The 15,007-nt window shown below is 32.2% G+C and overlaps 1 long non-coding RNA gene across 1 annotated transcript; it reads left to right on the top strand.

The window, feature by feature from the left end:
- Window positions 1-4,039: 4,039 nt before the first annotated feature.
- Window positions 4,040-5,188, top strand: LOC120270836. The gene is made up of 2 exons (XR_005539689.1): window positions 4,040-4,514; window positions 4,915-5,188. It is a non-coding gene; the product is annotated as an uncharacterized LOC120270836 (long non-coding RNA).
- Window positions 5,189-15,007: the final 9,819 nt, after the last annotated feature.

Below are 15,007 nucleotides of genomic sequence, written 5' to 3'. Positions count from 1 at the left end.
TCTAATTTACCAACGGAATTATGTTCCATTGCTAATATTAGAAACAGATTTGTTATCCGTTATTAATTTACCAACGAAAGTATGTTCTGTTGCTAATATTAGAAACAAAATTGTTATCCGTTACTAATTTAGAAACGGATTTGTAATTCGTTTGTAAATTAAAAACGGATTAGCAATTGATAAAACTTACATTTCAAACTTTGAGGCGAATGTAAAGTTCGTTTCTAAAATGAAAACGGATGATTAATCCGTCTTGATTCGTTGCTAATTAGTAACAAAATAATTTTGTTGCTAAATTTCTGTTTCTAACTCAATAGTTTTTTTAGTCATTCATCTTGGAAAGACCTTAATTTTCAAATGGTGTTTTGCTTATATATATATAAATCATTTTTATTTGTAAATATATATTTCTTATATATAAAAAAAAATCCAATCCCTCCTGCAACATGATAGTTAGTATTTTTTTTCTTCTCCATACTATTTTTTTTATGACAATGTGGATAAATCACTTTAACACACATTTTTATTATTTTAGTCTTAACATCTAGAGAGAGAGAGAGAGAGAGAGAGAGAGTCAAACCCTAACCCTCACTCAAAATCAAAGGTTCAAATTTTTGCTTGTCCATGATTCTCAAATATATATATATATATATATATATATATATATATCTACTTAATAAAATTTTTAAATATTAAATTATCATTTAACTGTATAGATGTATAAATAAAATAATTTAAAATATTTTGCATAAATATATGAGCAAATATAATGTTTATAAAGACAAATTAATAATTATCCACTTATACAGGAGATGTGCAAGTAATTCTCTTTTTAAAACAAGTAAAAATAAATAAATAATGTTGGAATTGTTTTTTATAAAAAAAGAAAAAAAAAAAACAATGTTAGAAAATCACCCTTAGTTTAGTTTGTCAATAATAATGTCAGTCACATGACTCAGAAAAAAGCCCTAGCATTTCAAATACCGGTTTTTATATAACACATTAACATACTGCTAATATTTCACATTATTCATTTTGTATTGAATTTTATTTAAAGAAAATTACCATTGAATTTTTCTTTCTCACTTGTGTACACAGGAGACATTGGTTATTTGGAGTTTATATTTTCTATACAAAATTGAAAATGTGTACACCTTTATTTATAATTTCTTTTTATGCGTGTATATATAATTAAAAGAATTAAAAAAAATAGTAAAATACTGAAATGACACGCCACCTCTTCTCCATCCCATAATGCCAATCATAATGTGACATTTTCTTCATTTATAACGTTATAACCACCCCCATTATATCCACTTTTCTTTCCGTGATGGCAGGGCTAAACAAATGAATTTTTAAAATAAAAATAATAAATAAATAAACAATCTATGTTTGAAGAGGGCTTTAGAAATTATATAAAAAGAACAAAGCTTGTTGGTCTTTGGATAGCTCAATAGTATGAAACCAAAGTGTAAAAGAGATGGTCATAGGTTCAAATCCCTCCCCAGACAGTACTGTTTCCCATACTGTTCATACACCGTTCACCTAGGATTCTTATATTATTTTTTGTACATGCATATATACTTTTACATCTCAGGGCCCAAGATCTTGCTTTAGATCTATTTATATTCATAAGAAAGGTTGCTTATCACCTGTTATTCCAAAAAGCGCTAAGCTTAATCCGGTGGGCTTAGCTTACCCTCAAGAATACATGTCTGAGTTGAGGTTGATTTTCATTGCAAAACTTTGACCTCAGTTTGATTTTATTTATTTTATTTTATTATGTATTTTTATTTTTATTTTTGAATAAGAGAAATATTCTTTATTTAAAAATGTCAAAGGACCGACTAGCTTTTAGAAGTGCACTAGTTATAATTGTTTAAAAAACTTACAAAAAAATATTTAACCTGTCATGCAAATCTGAAAGAAAAAAAAAATCATTATTATTCCCATAAAAACCCAAATGTATATTTACGAATTAAAGAACTTGAATTCAAGCCTTCTCCAAACAAAGCACATAATTTTTATTCTAAACCTTTGAACTTAGTTTGATTTTGCTCAAAATAAGTATAAAATAAATTTATTTTTAATAATTCAAATGTGACGTAATTTAGCTTAGAATTAAAATTTAATTTTTAATTTAATACTTATTCTTAATAATAATAATAATAATAATAATAATAATAATATACATAATAGAAATTGTGATTATAAATATATATAAAAATTAATATATTTACATATTCTAGCTATCGAGTTCTATTTGATATTGATTAAGCTTTAGTAAAACATAGTTGGGAATTAATTTTGAGCAGGCTTTGTTTGAAAGTTCAAAATCTCATTTATTTTATTTAATTTAAAGTTTTGAGGAAATTGAAGAATGCAATATGGCATTTCAATTTTATAGATTTAAATTTTTATAAAATCGAATTACTATAACTATATTCCTTTCTGTTTAGTTAAACAAATAGAAAGGATAGTATAGTCCAGTTTAGCTTTTAACCTTCAATACCTGAAAATATGATATAATTCAAACAAGAATTGTTAGTTTCAGCGGATGTATTATGGGTTAAAATTCACTCAATCTCTCATGCAAACACTCACACAATCACACACTGACACTAACCAAAGAGAAAGGAGGCACATGAACTTGGTAACCCAGTTCAGCATAACACTTGTCTACATCTGAGAGTCTAAGACCAGAGATAAAAATCTACTAAAAGAGGGGAATATAAATGAGTATAACTCTGACACTTATCCTCACAAAGGTAATGCCCACTCACTCTCGCCCACACACTTGGGTCTCTCCGGTGGCTCATACTAAATTTTGGAGCAAGGTTTCTTATATAGACGTCTCAACATCTCAAATATAGCACTTCCATCTTTTAGAATCTCTATGGCCTCTAATTTGGACATCTTCCAAATTTAGATGTTGCAACTGCTATTACAACTAAGCTTACAACGCAGCCTACCTGCTGACTTTGATTGAGTTGCAACTTCTGTTATAACGCGACTTGCAGAAGCCTTCAGTCCTCCTGACTGTGTTTAAGTTTGAGTCGATGTAGTCAAATCCTCCCGATCTTGACCTACCAACAACTAGATCGCCTTCTCACGTCCTATCAATAGTATCCTCGCAAATATTTTAAAAGAATCTTAAATGATTGTCAAATATTTCACTAAACTTGATTTCTAAGTCATCCAAATTTAGTCTTCATGATCTTTCCAAACTTGATCTTCATTCATCCAAGTTTGATTTTCAATCTTCAGGTTTCTAAACTTAATCTTCATTCATCCAAGTTTGGTCTTTCACAATATTGTTTGTTACCAAGCTTGATCTTTTATTCATCCAAGATTAGTTATTCAATATTCTCTATGCATATTTGTGTCTTCAAATAGCTATGCCCATAAATAGCTTCAATGAGATCTTGGCCTCCATGTAGTTGATCTCCCAAGCTTGATTCACTTGCCAAATATAGATGTCTTTTCATAAGACCATTGCTTGCACATCAAGAGGTATCTAACACTTTGCTTGTCTTGCCATATAACTCTTCTAAAGATAGAGTGATATCTTCATGTCTTCTCTTGTTACATCATCATGAGTTGCCATATAATAGTGCTACCTCATAATAGTTGCCACGTCACAGTTGGCAAGTGTTAAATAATGGCAATCGTAGAGCCAAGCTCAAACAAGAGTTATAACAAAAGAAATTAAATTATTAATATATTTACTTGCATGCCTTGAAAAAAACAAATTGCTTATGTGTATTATAAAAATTTTACTTACTAATATATCCCCAGAAATTTTATTTATTTATTTATATAGTCCTCTCACCAAAATCAGTTAAAAATGTTAATAAAAAAAATTAAATCTATCATTTAAGTAACTTGCTTTCTCACAAAGCTAACACAAACAATTTTGCTTGCTTATTATATAAAGAGTAATGTTATATATAGCGAACTTCTTGTCTGAAATGTTTGCATGACTGACGTGTATCCTATTCTCTCTCTCCTAATCACCCGCCTTAAAAAAAACAATAACAACAATAAAGAAAACATCACTTGTTCCTCTTTCTAGAGAGACGGCCACCAAACTCATCGCTCGGCGTCGCTGCCACCACCAACGCGGACAAATCCCATCACCCGTTACCCTTCTTCGTCTCTAGACCTCTCCTCTCCAGTGCCATCCAAGTCCATCACTAGCGTGCCACCAAGCATGTCGCTCATCCCTCGCCGTCGTTGCCGCTACCGAAGCTAACACACCCATCATCTGTTGCCCTTCGTCTCTAAACTTCTCCTCTCCGACATCATCTAAATCCATCACCAGCGTGCCACCATGGTTGTCGCTCATTGCTCACCGTTAATGCCACCACCGACATCGACGAACCTCTCCATACATACTGTCACTCCTTCACCTCTTCGTGTAGCTGAATCTCGCCACGCCATAGTAGGTTTCTGGCCTCCGGCTCTCCCCATCGCCCTCGCAATCACCCTAACACCATGGCCATTTCTTCCTGGTGAACTCTCATTCCTCCAAAGCTCTTTATTTCTTAGATCTATCTCCATTGATTTTAGTCTTTTTAATTTCTTGAGCTGGCTAAGTCCTAAATTAACGGAATCTAGTGGGGAACTGGTAAAGCCTGAGCCTTGTGATCAGGCTCCGGAGATTAGCTTGTGGGCCAAGCTGGGTAATGCTTTCATGCTTGACATTGAATCAAAATCATTCTCATGGGATGCTCTCTCATCATTGAGTCATACTAAGTATACCACCAATGCTAATCATTATGAGGATGAATTGAATAAAGCTCCGGAGGAACTCTCATGTTTTTTCATTCTTGGCAAGTAGCAATTTTTGGCATGATTGATGATTTCATGTGCATTGGTTGTTTAAATTTTCTGAATGATTTGTATTTGTAGGTGACTGTGAATTCTGGAGGTGTTGTTTTCTTTGCTTTTTTTAACACCATGAGTAGTGATGATCTCTTGCAAAATGAAGCTGTGGTGGTGATCAAATTTTCAACTTCTCAAATGGCCACGCAATCGGAACGTCTCGGTTATGAATTTGCAAAATGGCTTGGAGTGCACACACCTCAAGTGGAGTTAGTATTAATATTTTGAAACTTGCCATTTTGATTTTCATCATTGTATGAATGTATTGCTATTGTGTGTGAATTTTTTCAGGGCAATTGAAGTCCATCTCCTTCCAATAATGACTCTGAAGATCATTTCTGTTTTGCTTGCTTTTCGCTGAACTTCATTCATGCCGATGATTTTTTTTTTTTACTGAATTGACGTGTTGCTTGATTTGCAGGTTATATGCGTAGATGATTTTCTTGTGAATACAATATAATTAATTAAACATTTTTTTTCTAGATGTTGCATTCCAAATTTGTTCATGAAACTTCCTTCACAATGAAATTGACATAATGTCAAAAGAAAACTTATTTAGCATAAATATGCCACTAAGTATGAAACTCACACAATTGAACTTAGTAGTCAATATAATATCCTTGATTCTGAAAACCAAATACATAACACAAAGCTATCATTTATGAGCATCAATCTACCATAATTTGAAAAGAATACTGCTATAGTTTGGCCAAAAAAAATTCTTTCAATGATAAAAAAGCTGAAAACAAATGCCAACTGAAGTACATCATAGATTATCAAGAAAAAGTAATGATAACAAAAACCAAAATCACAGTAAGAACTCTGTCATGTTCTGATTCTAACCCATATGCCATATGTGATCCTCATAGATGCAGCATTCAAGCACCTAAGCAATCCTTGGGGCTTGCTTGGGAGAAGGTTTTTGGAGGTTTTGTAAAGTAAGGTTATCTACCAAACCCTTGTTTTGGATCCAGGGGATTATATGGAGGGTAGGGTATGAGAGGGTTAAAATGGAGGGTTGAGAAACCTCCATTTACCCTCATTTCTCAACCCTCCAAAGTGGGGATTAGCGAGGTTTTTGAATTTTTCTTTGGACCAAAAATGCTCTCAACTTTTTCCAAACAATTACATATTTGTTTATTTAGAGTTAAGGATTTTTCAAAAATGCCCCAATCTCAATTTTTCTGGACAAAAATGCCCTCAACCTTTCCAAACAATTACAAAAAAATACCTCAAAATTTTTTTGGACAAAAAAATGCCTCAATTTTTTTCCAAACAATTACAAAAAAATACTCTGAATCTTTCCAAATAATTTTGAAAAATCATATTTATTTTTTTAAAAGCATATTTATGGTAAGATAATATTTATAATATTTGTTTTTTTATATGTCTTTTTTTGTTAGTAGTTTATAATAATATCTAACAATCTCATTACAACATACTAAAGAATATTTTAGTAATATTACCATAAAACCTTACTATCTCTTACCTTCAATCCAAACATTAAAAGGGTTGATAATCTCCATTTACCTTACCTTAGCCCCAAACAAGGTATAACTTAAATACTCCACTTCCCTTACTTTACCCTACTCCACCCTCCTTTATAAACCCCTCATTCACCTCATCCAAGCAAAGCCTCAATTCCCTGCTCATACTTGTCAAGTGCAGAAATTATCTCCATTAAACCATTTTTAACCTTTTTTTTGCAGCATAGAAGAACATTTAGTGACAGCAGTACAAGCCAGCAGCAACCAAATCGAAGGCTGAGGTAGATGAACACAAGTAATGTTATCTAACACAAGAGAAAAGTATGATCATAAGATAAAATCATATGAGCGAATTAACTAAACTTATTCCTCAAAAAGTTGTAAAAAAACAAGGACATACACATGGATTATGATATATGAAGGACAATAATGAGGGAGTAGCGAGCGATTATGGCCACCGCATTTCACGACCTCAAATAATATAAAACCGATTGGGGTAAAAATTAATTTAACTTTAGTAATGGCTCGAGGACAACTATGTTCATAAAAGTATTAGGGATCCATATTTTCATGTAATATATCTACCACATATCAGCAACCAATTCAAGGAATGAGGTAACATCAAATTAAAGAAGATCATACCTATCATCTAAGAGTTGAAAATTACAGTCATCTATAACACTCCCAAAGGAAGAAAAAGATTTGTATTGGTTTGTAAAACAACACATAATCAAAATAAGATTTAGTATCTAAAACGTGATTTATAAGTATGGTCCATTATACAACACCATGAGTAGAACATTAACTTGTGCCTTTTTGTCTACTTTAATGCAAAGTGTATTGACCAAAGCACATGCATAAGAGCTATAAAATACTTCAAAAAATATAATTTCACTTTGAATTTTATTGAATAAGTGGCACACATCCACCTTTTGTGAATCGCATTATATTTATATCTCTGTGTGTGCATCTATAATATAATTCAAACAGTGCATGGTTTACCAATAAGCAACCTCACTGGCCAAACAAGATCATCATCCAATATTCACACACAAGTCTTTGCTCCACACAATTACTAACTAGAAACTATAAGATATGACATGTTCAAGACCCCATTTCACCAGCTCATCAAGATACATAAGTTTCCACCAAAAAAAAAATAAAGGACTACTAAGAAGATTTTAAAAAAGTAAAACAATTCAAAGCAAATACATTACTCACAATAAAACATCATCTATATTGTAATCGGTTGTTGCATGGACTTGTGAAATCCAAAGAAGAACCATATTGTTGTACGAACGCCTAGGAGAAAAATAATATATGTTATTTTTTTTTTGCAATACTATAACAAATATAAAATTTGAATAACATAGCATTACCACAATTTCTTATGTACAAAGTTCAACTTGGGAGTCGTTTTGAGTTTGTGCAATTCCTTTTGGTTAGACTTTCTACAAAAAAATAACATTAGTTTTAGACCCAGAAATAATTGAGAAAGAATGATATAAGTTGCAAGTACCTTTTTCTTCTTTCTAATAATTATTTTCCTTAACTGACTTCTTCCACTTTTGATGGTGGTCGGCCCATACTCCGCACATTTAAAGAGTTGAAATCTTGTTCTTTAAGTTGTTGTTTGGCGTTCTTCTTGCAATAGCATTGGTGGTAGAACTTCATTAGAATGACTCTCCCAATAATTTGCATCATCTGTTACCTTCTCTATTGTCCCATCCACACATTTCATCAGAAAATTATATTTCTCAGTTGATTATGCTCCGATGTCAACAGCTTTAGAAAAATGAGAACATAATTTGTTGTGTCTTGCTTTTGTCTCAGTACTTTGTGTGTCATCGTAACAATTCATCACATAAGTATGGCCATGTTTAATATCCTTCCTCCAACAAGATAAAATATATCAAGATAAAATCTCTTTTACATTCTTTTCAATAAGAACCTTGCATATATGTCTGAAAATAACTCCTCTAAACTCAAATAAATGGCATGTGCATTTAATATCTAATTCGACTTCATTGTAAAATACATTGAACATCACTTGCTTTCTAAGTTTGCCTTCTTTTCCTCTACAAATTTCTGTGACATAAAATGCATAAAATTTCTTCATCTGAATTGACAAATGTGAGATTGTAATAAAACATCCCCCTCAACTCATCTTGAAACAATTTAAACACTTCATTTGTATAAGCTTCTTCTAGTTGCTTTTTTAAAATGACAATCGGTTATCACTGAAAAACTTGGAGTTAAAAGAAGCAAAACCAGCTTTCTTTTCTTTTTCAATCTTGTTTTTCAATGCATTATCATACTGCTCAACAAATTGTTTCAATGATGCTGTTAGACCAACATAACCATCAAACAAAGTATTTATACTTTCACTTCTTTCTGTGGTACACATTCTGGCCCAAAAAATTCTTTTGACATATATAGGTGCCCAACAATGACGATTTTTATATAAGGAATTCAGCCATTCATTTTTTTTCAATGTTATAGCTCTTTATCATCTTCAACCCAATGTCTTCAAATTCTTCAATATCAGTTGCTTTATAGACGATGTTTTTCAAAAAAAAAAAATTACTTCTTTGTACTAAGTCAATCCTCTAAGCTTCTTAGGAACCTTTCTCATAATATGCCAAAGACAGAGATGGTGGTGACAATTTGGAAAAACCTCTCTAATTGCACCTTGGATAACCATGCATTGATTTGTAACGATTGCCTTTAGGGTCTTGCTTGACATGTATTCTAACCAAGTTTTAAACAACTATATGTAAGTTTTTGTGTCTTCCTTTGACAATAAACCACATCCAAGTAATATTGTTTATCCATGATGGTTTACACCGACAAATGGAGCAAAGAGCATGTCATACTTACTCGTTTAGTATGTTGTGTCAAATGATATTACATCCCTAAAAGCTTCATAAGCCACTATAGACCTTGCATCTACCCAAAATACATTTTTCGAATGGTCTTCTTTATCAATATCAATCAAATAAAAAAATTGAGTTTCTTTGTTGTATACAAGAGAAATAATTGGCAAGAGCTTCAGCATCTTCAACTCCAAGTCTAAACTTTTTGCAATATAATTCCGACAATCTTTTTCAGTATATATTAAATTTTTATATCCACTACTTTCAACAGCTAATGAATGAAAATTTTTGCTTAAACTTATATCTGCTTAATCATTTAGTTCAAGCCTTCTCTTAACATATGTATCCATTTTTTTATTGCACTTTTGAAAATGGGATTTGTGAGGAGTAAGTGCATGAGTATGCTCCAAATGAGCACTAGAAATAGTTAAGCTTTCGTCATTACCAATAATGGCATTAATTTTGGTCCGACAATTTATTTTAGCGGATAGCCTTATATTGAAAGAATTTTTTGCAGTAGATATTATTTTGTCACTTCTTACACATGCAAGTATGTAATATATAAATTTTCCATCATCATCTGACCTAGTACTCTTTTTGGTAATACCAAACCCTTTAAGCCAAGCATACGCAATATAGAAATTATAAATTTCTTCTTCAGAATTAAGTACCATACTAGGTTCTAGGGCAACTTTTTTTAAGATAATAAATCCTCTAGTTGTACTAATTTATCTTTTTCCTTATTCAGTATGTCTAAACTAGAAGATCTATCTTTTCCTTCATTCTTGCTCCGCTTAAAAAACCCAGCCTTTGATTTTTCCATATTTTCCTCGATTTGCATCTATACTGATAGATAAAAAATAACTACAATAAATTAATAAAAATTACATTGTAGCTTTATTTGGTAAAGCTATGTACAAGAACTCCTACTTCATGCTATCATCTTACAACCCATTTTTTTAGCTTTTAAACAAATCAAAATACCTTTTTCTCTAAAATATAATGTATATATGTATGATCTAGAAACATTTGTACGAGACACTTTTACAAGCAAGTATAGTTTCATATTTTGAACTTCTTCTCAATTTCAATAATGAAGGCTTGAACAATCAACCTTGTGTATAAAACATTGATTCTAGCTAATTAATATGTTATTAATTTCCACTATTACTATTTTGCTAATAATAATAATCATAATCAGTTACCAATAACTGATAGATTGTTAATTAGTAAAAAAAATTAGTTAAAATATCATCTTTAACTAAAATATTATCACACACACACATGGAGAGAGAGAGAGAGAGAGAGAGAGAGAGAGAGAGTATGTTAACAAACGATGTGGCGAGGTTCAGCCGTAGACGACGAGCACAGTGGGATAGGTTCAGTTGCAGGCGACTGGCACAGGTTGGCCTAAGATTACAACTTTGTTAGTTAAAGAGATAGAGAGAGAGAGTATACTTAGAGAGAGAGAGAGAGACAAAGAGAGTGAGTGTTACCAAATAGTGTGGAGAGGATCAACCAAAGGTAACGACCACGGCGTGGTGAGATTCAGCTACACGAGGTGATGAAGGAGTGACAGTATGTATGGAGAGGTTCACTGGTGTCGGTGGTGGTAGTGCCAACGAGCGATGAGTGACGACCCTGGTGGCGCGTTGGTGATGGATTTGGATGGTGTCGGAAATGAGATGTTCGGAGACGAAGGACAATGGGTGATGGGTTTGTTGGTGTTAGTGGTGGCAGCAATTGTGAGCGATGAGCTTGGTCGCTCGCAGGTGATAATCTTGGATGGCCCCCAAGAGGAAAGGTCTAGAGACACAGGGAAATTGGTGATGGGGTTTAACGGTGTCAGTGGCGGTAGCAACGGTGAGCGACGAGTTTGGTGGCCATGCGAAGACGAAGAGAGAAAGAGGAATTAGGGCCAAATTTCAGACGAGATGTGATGTTTTCTTTGTTGTTGTTTTTTGATAAGATGGCTGATTATGAGAGAGAGAATAGGATATATGTTAGTAGTGCAAACATTCCGGACAAGAAGTTCGCTTTATATAGCATTACTCATATTTGAGAAAAACAAAATCCGGTGAATAGTTCTTATTAGCTTTTTTAATATCATGCCAGACCTTACCATGAAGTGAATGTTCCACTATTTAACCAAATTAACCAGTTCAATTGGTTGACGTAATTACATTGATGTAATAAATAATAAATAATTATTTAAATTTTATAATTGGAAATACCATAAAAGTTCCTCCAAATTTCACTTATATACAGATCGTCCAATCAAATTTGGGTATTCTTAAAAAAAATCCTTTTTTTGATAGTTTATCTTTCAATCATTTTGTCATTAATGTAGCTGACGTTGAGAGAAATGCACCTCAATTTTTAAAGAGGAAACACATAATAGTAGACGAAAATGTCAGATATTAAACATTAAAAACAAATATTAAATGAAAAGTTAATATATTAAGTGAAAAATTATGTGGTTACATATAAACAAGCAATGTTAAATGAAAAATATACTTATTAAATGGGAAATACATATGGTAAAATAGAATAAATTGACGGAGTGAGCTACATTGATTGAAAATGAAGTAAATTGAAAATGATAGACTGTTTAGAAAATTCAAATGTTAGAGGGTCTGTGTAGAAAGTTTTGAAACTTTCAAAGACTTATAATTAATTTTTCCTTTTTATAAACATAAAAAAATATATCTTTTAATTGTAACTTTCATTATTATAAATATGTTTTAATCCTTTTTCTTGATTAAAATTATTATCATAGCACAATTCTAAATTTATAACTCAATAAATAAATAAAAACAAAATCTACAAAAAATAAATAAATAAATAGATAAATAAATAAATAAAAGCCATTGTGGCAATGACCGAGAGTAGTTAAGACATCACTCTTACGCAACAGGTAAAGTGGTCGACTATATAATAGATTGTCCACATTATCAATAAATAAATTGATAGAAAATAAAATAAAGATTACACTCATGGTTCTTGATTAATTACTTTCAAATTTAAAAAAAATTTAAAAACATCATTTGTTTTAATTGAAAAAAATATTCATACCCACTTTAATCTGAACTAATACAATATGCAGATTAATACTTTTTTTCTGATATTTTATTAAATCTGGCATTTTATATAAATCTGAATGTAAAGTTATCCAATATCACTATAATTAGTTGAACTTTTTGTTATTATTAATTAATAAATATGGACAAGTTGTAATATCAAATCTCAGCTGGTGAGTTGGAAAGAAAATGAAAGGCCTAGTGGTGGTACCTATCAATTACTCCCTTCCCTTCCCTCTATTCTATCAATTTTTTAAAATTACCATCATTTAAAACCCATGAAAATTTTATTATTTTTTTTAGAATTTAATTATATTTTTTATTCTCACTGTTAACATAGTATTTTAAGGTTTTAAAAAATTATTAAAAAAATATCGAACTATATTAAAAAATAAAAGATAAAATTGTCAAAAACTATTTAATGCTTGATAAAAAAGAATTTTAAATAAATATGTAAAAAAGGTCAAAGAAAATTTTTAGAATGAAACTAGTACTGGGGGAGAGATTATGATATTATGATAGCTTTGGGTTTTTTAAAACCCTGGTTATTGTTAAATGTAACTTTAGCGATATTCGTTGTTAGTTAGTGGTGGAGCATCACAACACACAAAATTTATTCTGATTTAGAATGGGTTGGAACAATGTCTCAATAAATGTGGTTTTGAAAATGGGTCTATGACTAGCTGTGCTGGCATGCAAAGGCATTGTCCTTGAATTAAAAAGTGGCACATTATTATTGAATACAGGCATGACAAGTCAATGATAATATGGGAATTTCATTTGGGAACTTGTGATGAAAGTTTTAAGCTTGCTTGGTGATATTGATTCATGCTCATAGATTTGCAAATGTGCATATAATTAATATTCATTTCCAAAAAATAAAAATTAATAAAAATTAAAATTAAAAAGTGTGATTCTCCGTTATGCACACAAGCATAGGGTCTGCAGACCCTATGATAGGAAAGATAACTCCTATTTATACCGGTGCTCATTTGAGTGGTCCTCCATGTTTGGCCCCGCATAGACTCTCAACAAAAACAAGTATTTGTTATGCACAAATGGAGAGTCCACATCCAAAAGGACACCTTCATATTGAGGGTTGTCCCAAGCTTACATGCACATGATCACTATGTTTAATTAGTCAATATGGGACTAATTTTGGGTCAGTTAGATTTTTTTAAAATAAAAAAAAATTAAATAAACTACTTATATTAAAAAAAAAAAATTTATACAACAACCCTCCACTAATCCAAAATGGAGGAAACAAAAAAAAACCACCATACCACTAGATGTGGTAATACATCCAGAAAAAAAGATAAAAAAGAGGGCAATAGACCAGAGCGAGGAACATAAGCCATCTTCAAGGCCACACCCAAAAGAAATCTAGCCCATGCTCTGATCATGCACCTCCTCTGCCGCCGGAACCTCCCTAGACTCATCCACCCGAGAACCTAAAAACTCCAGGTTTCATCTAATGGTTGAAATAAAATCTTCCAGCTTCCCTCTAGAGCCCTCTGCGTCAGTAGAGAACCAAGATAAAATCATTCAACCAATTTTCAAGATAATACAATGAGCAGGAAAAACATTAGCATTAAAGATGCGATCATTTCTTGTAAGCCAAATATTCCAAACAAGCACTTTTCACGACTAAATCCCCAATATCCCTCATCGCATGTCGCAAAAACAAACAACACGGCCCCCAAAGGAGGAACATGGAAGAAGGTGGATTAGGGAACTGAAGAAGCTTGATAAAATAATCCCACACTTGTTTAACAAAAGGGCATTGAATGAAGAGATGATCTACAAATTCAATCCCCAAATGACACATCACAAAAGTTGTTGTCGGCAGCCTATTGCACCTTCGTCGCGCCAGATTCTCTAGAGAAAGAATCTTGTTCTTCTAAACAAGTCAATTGAAGAGGTTGATTTTCCTTGGACACCAGTTGCGCCAAAAAAACTTTGCAGCCAGGCATCTCAAACCCCCATCATTTAGGAATTATAGAATGATTTCATCAAAAAGCCCCATTCCCAGTAAGCATCCACCATTTCTTATCTCCTGTCGCCCCTTTAGACGACCGCAAGCAGTCTTTAAAAAGCAAAATATCCCCGTTCTCTGTAAAGGCAGCCTCCTCTAACAAAAGGATAAGGTCCTGAACTATGCCATTAGGGTGTTGACTGTTTTTTAATTCCTCCAGCCACAAAAACATGGGCACCCTCCCATTAAGCCAACGGTCTTTCCAAAAGAGCATATCATCTTCTATATTGATTCCTTGCAGGATGCATCCTCTAAGAGTAGGAAGACAACTAGACACCCCTTTCCAAAAAAAAGAAATCCTTTCCATCTATCTAGGGAACAGATTCCATCGAGACAAACCATAATTGAATTGAACCACATTCGCTCCACACCAAGAAGGATCCGTCACAAACTTCCACCACCACTTCCCCAGTAACGCTTGATTGAAGTTAAAAAGGTCCATAATTCTCCAATCCCCTTGGTCACGAGGATGACAAAAGTTCTTCTAGTAGACCAACCGATAACTAGGGTAATCAATATATGGACCTGACCAAAAAAATCAGTTAGATTCTCCTGTAGTAGTGTTTGTTAGATATAATTGTAAATTGAGAAGTTTGATTTAGGTAAGACATAATAGTATACTAAACTATGTTAACAATTAAC

This window comes from Dioscorea cayenensis, chromosome 10 (genome assembly GCF_009730915.1).
Source record: "Dioscorea cayenensis subsp. rotundata cultivar TDr96_F1 chromosome 10, TDr96_F1_v2_PseudoChromosome.rev07_lg8_w22 25.fasta, whole genome shotgun sequence".
Lineage (NCBI taxonomy): Eukaryota > Viridiplantae > Streptophyta > Magnoliopsida > Dioscoreales > Dioscoreaceae > Dioscorea > Dioscorea cayenensis.
The sequence above is the reverse complement of the archived record's forward strand: the minus strand, read 5'-3'. Positions and strand labels throughout refer to the sequence as shown.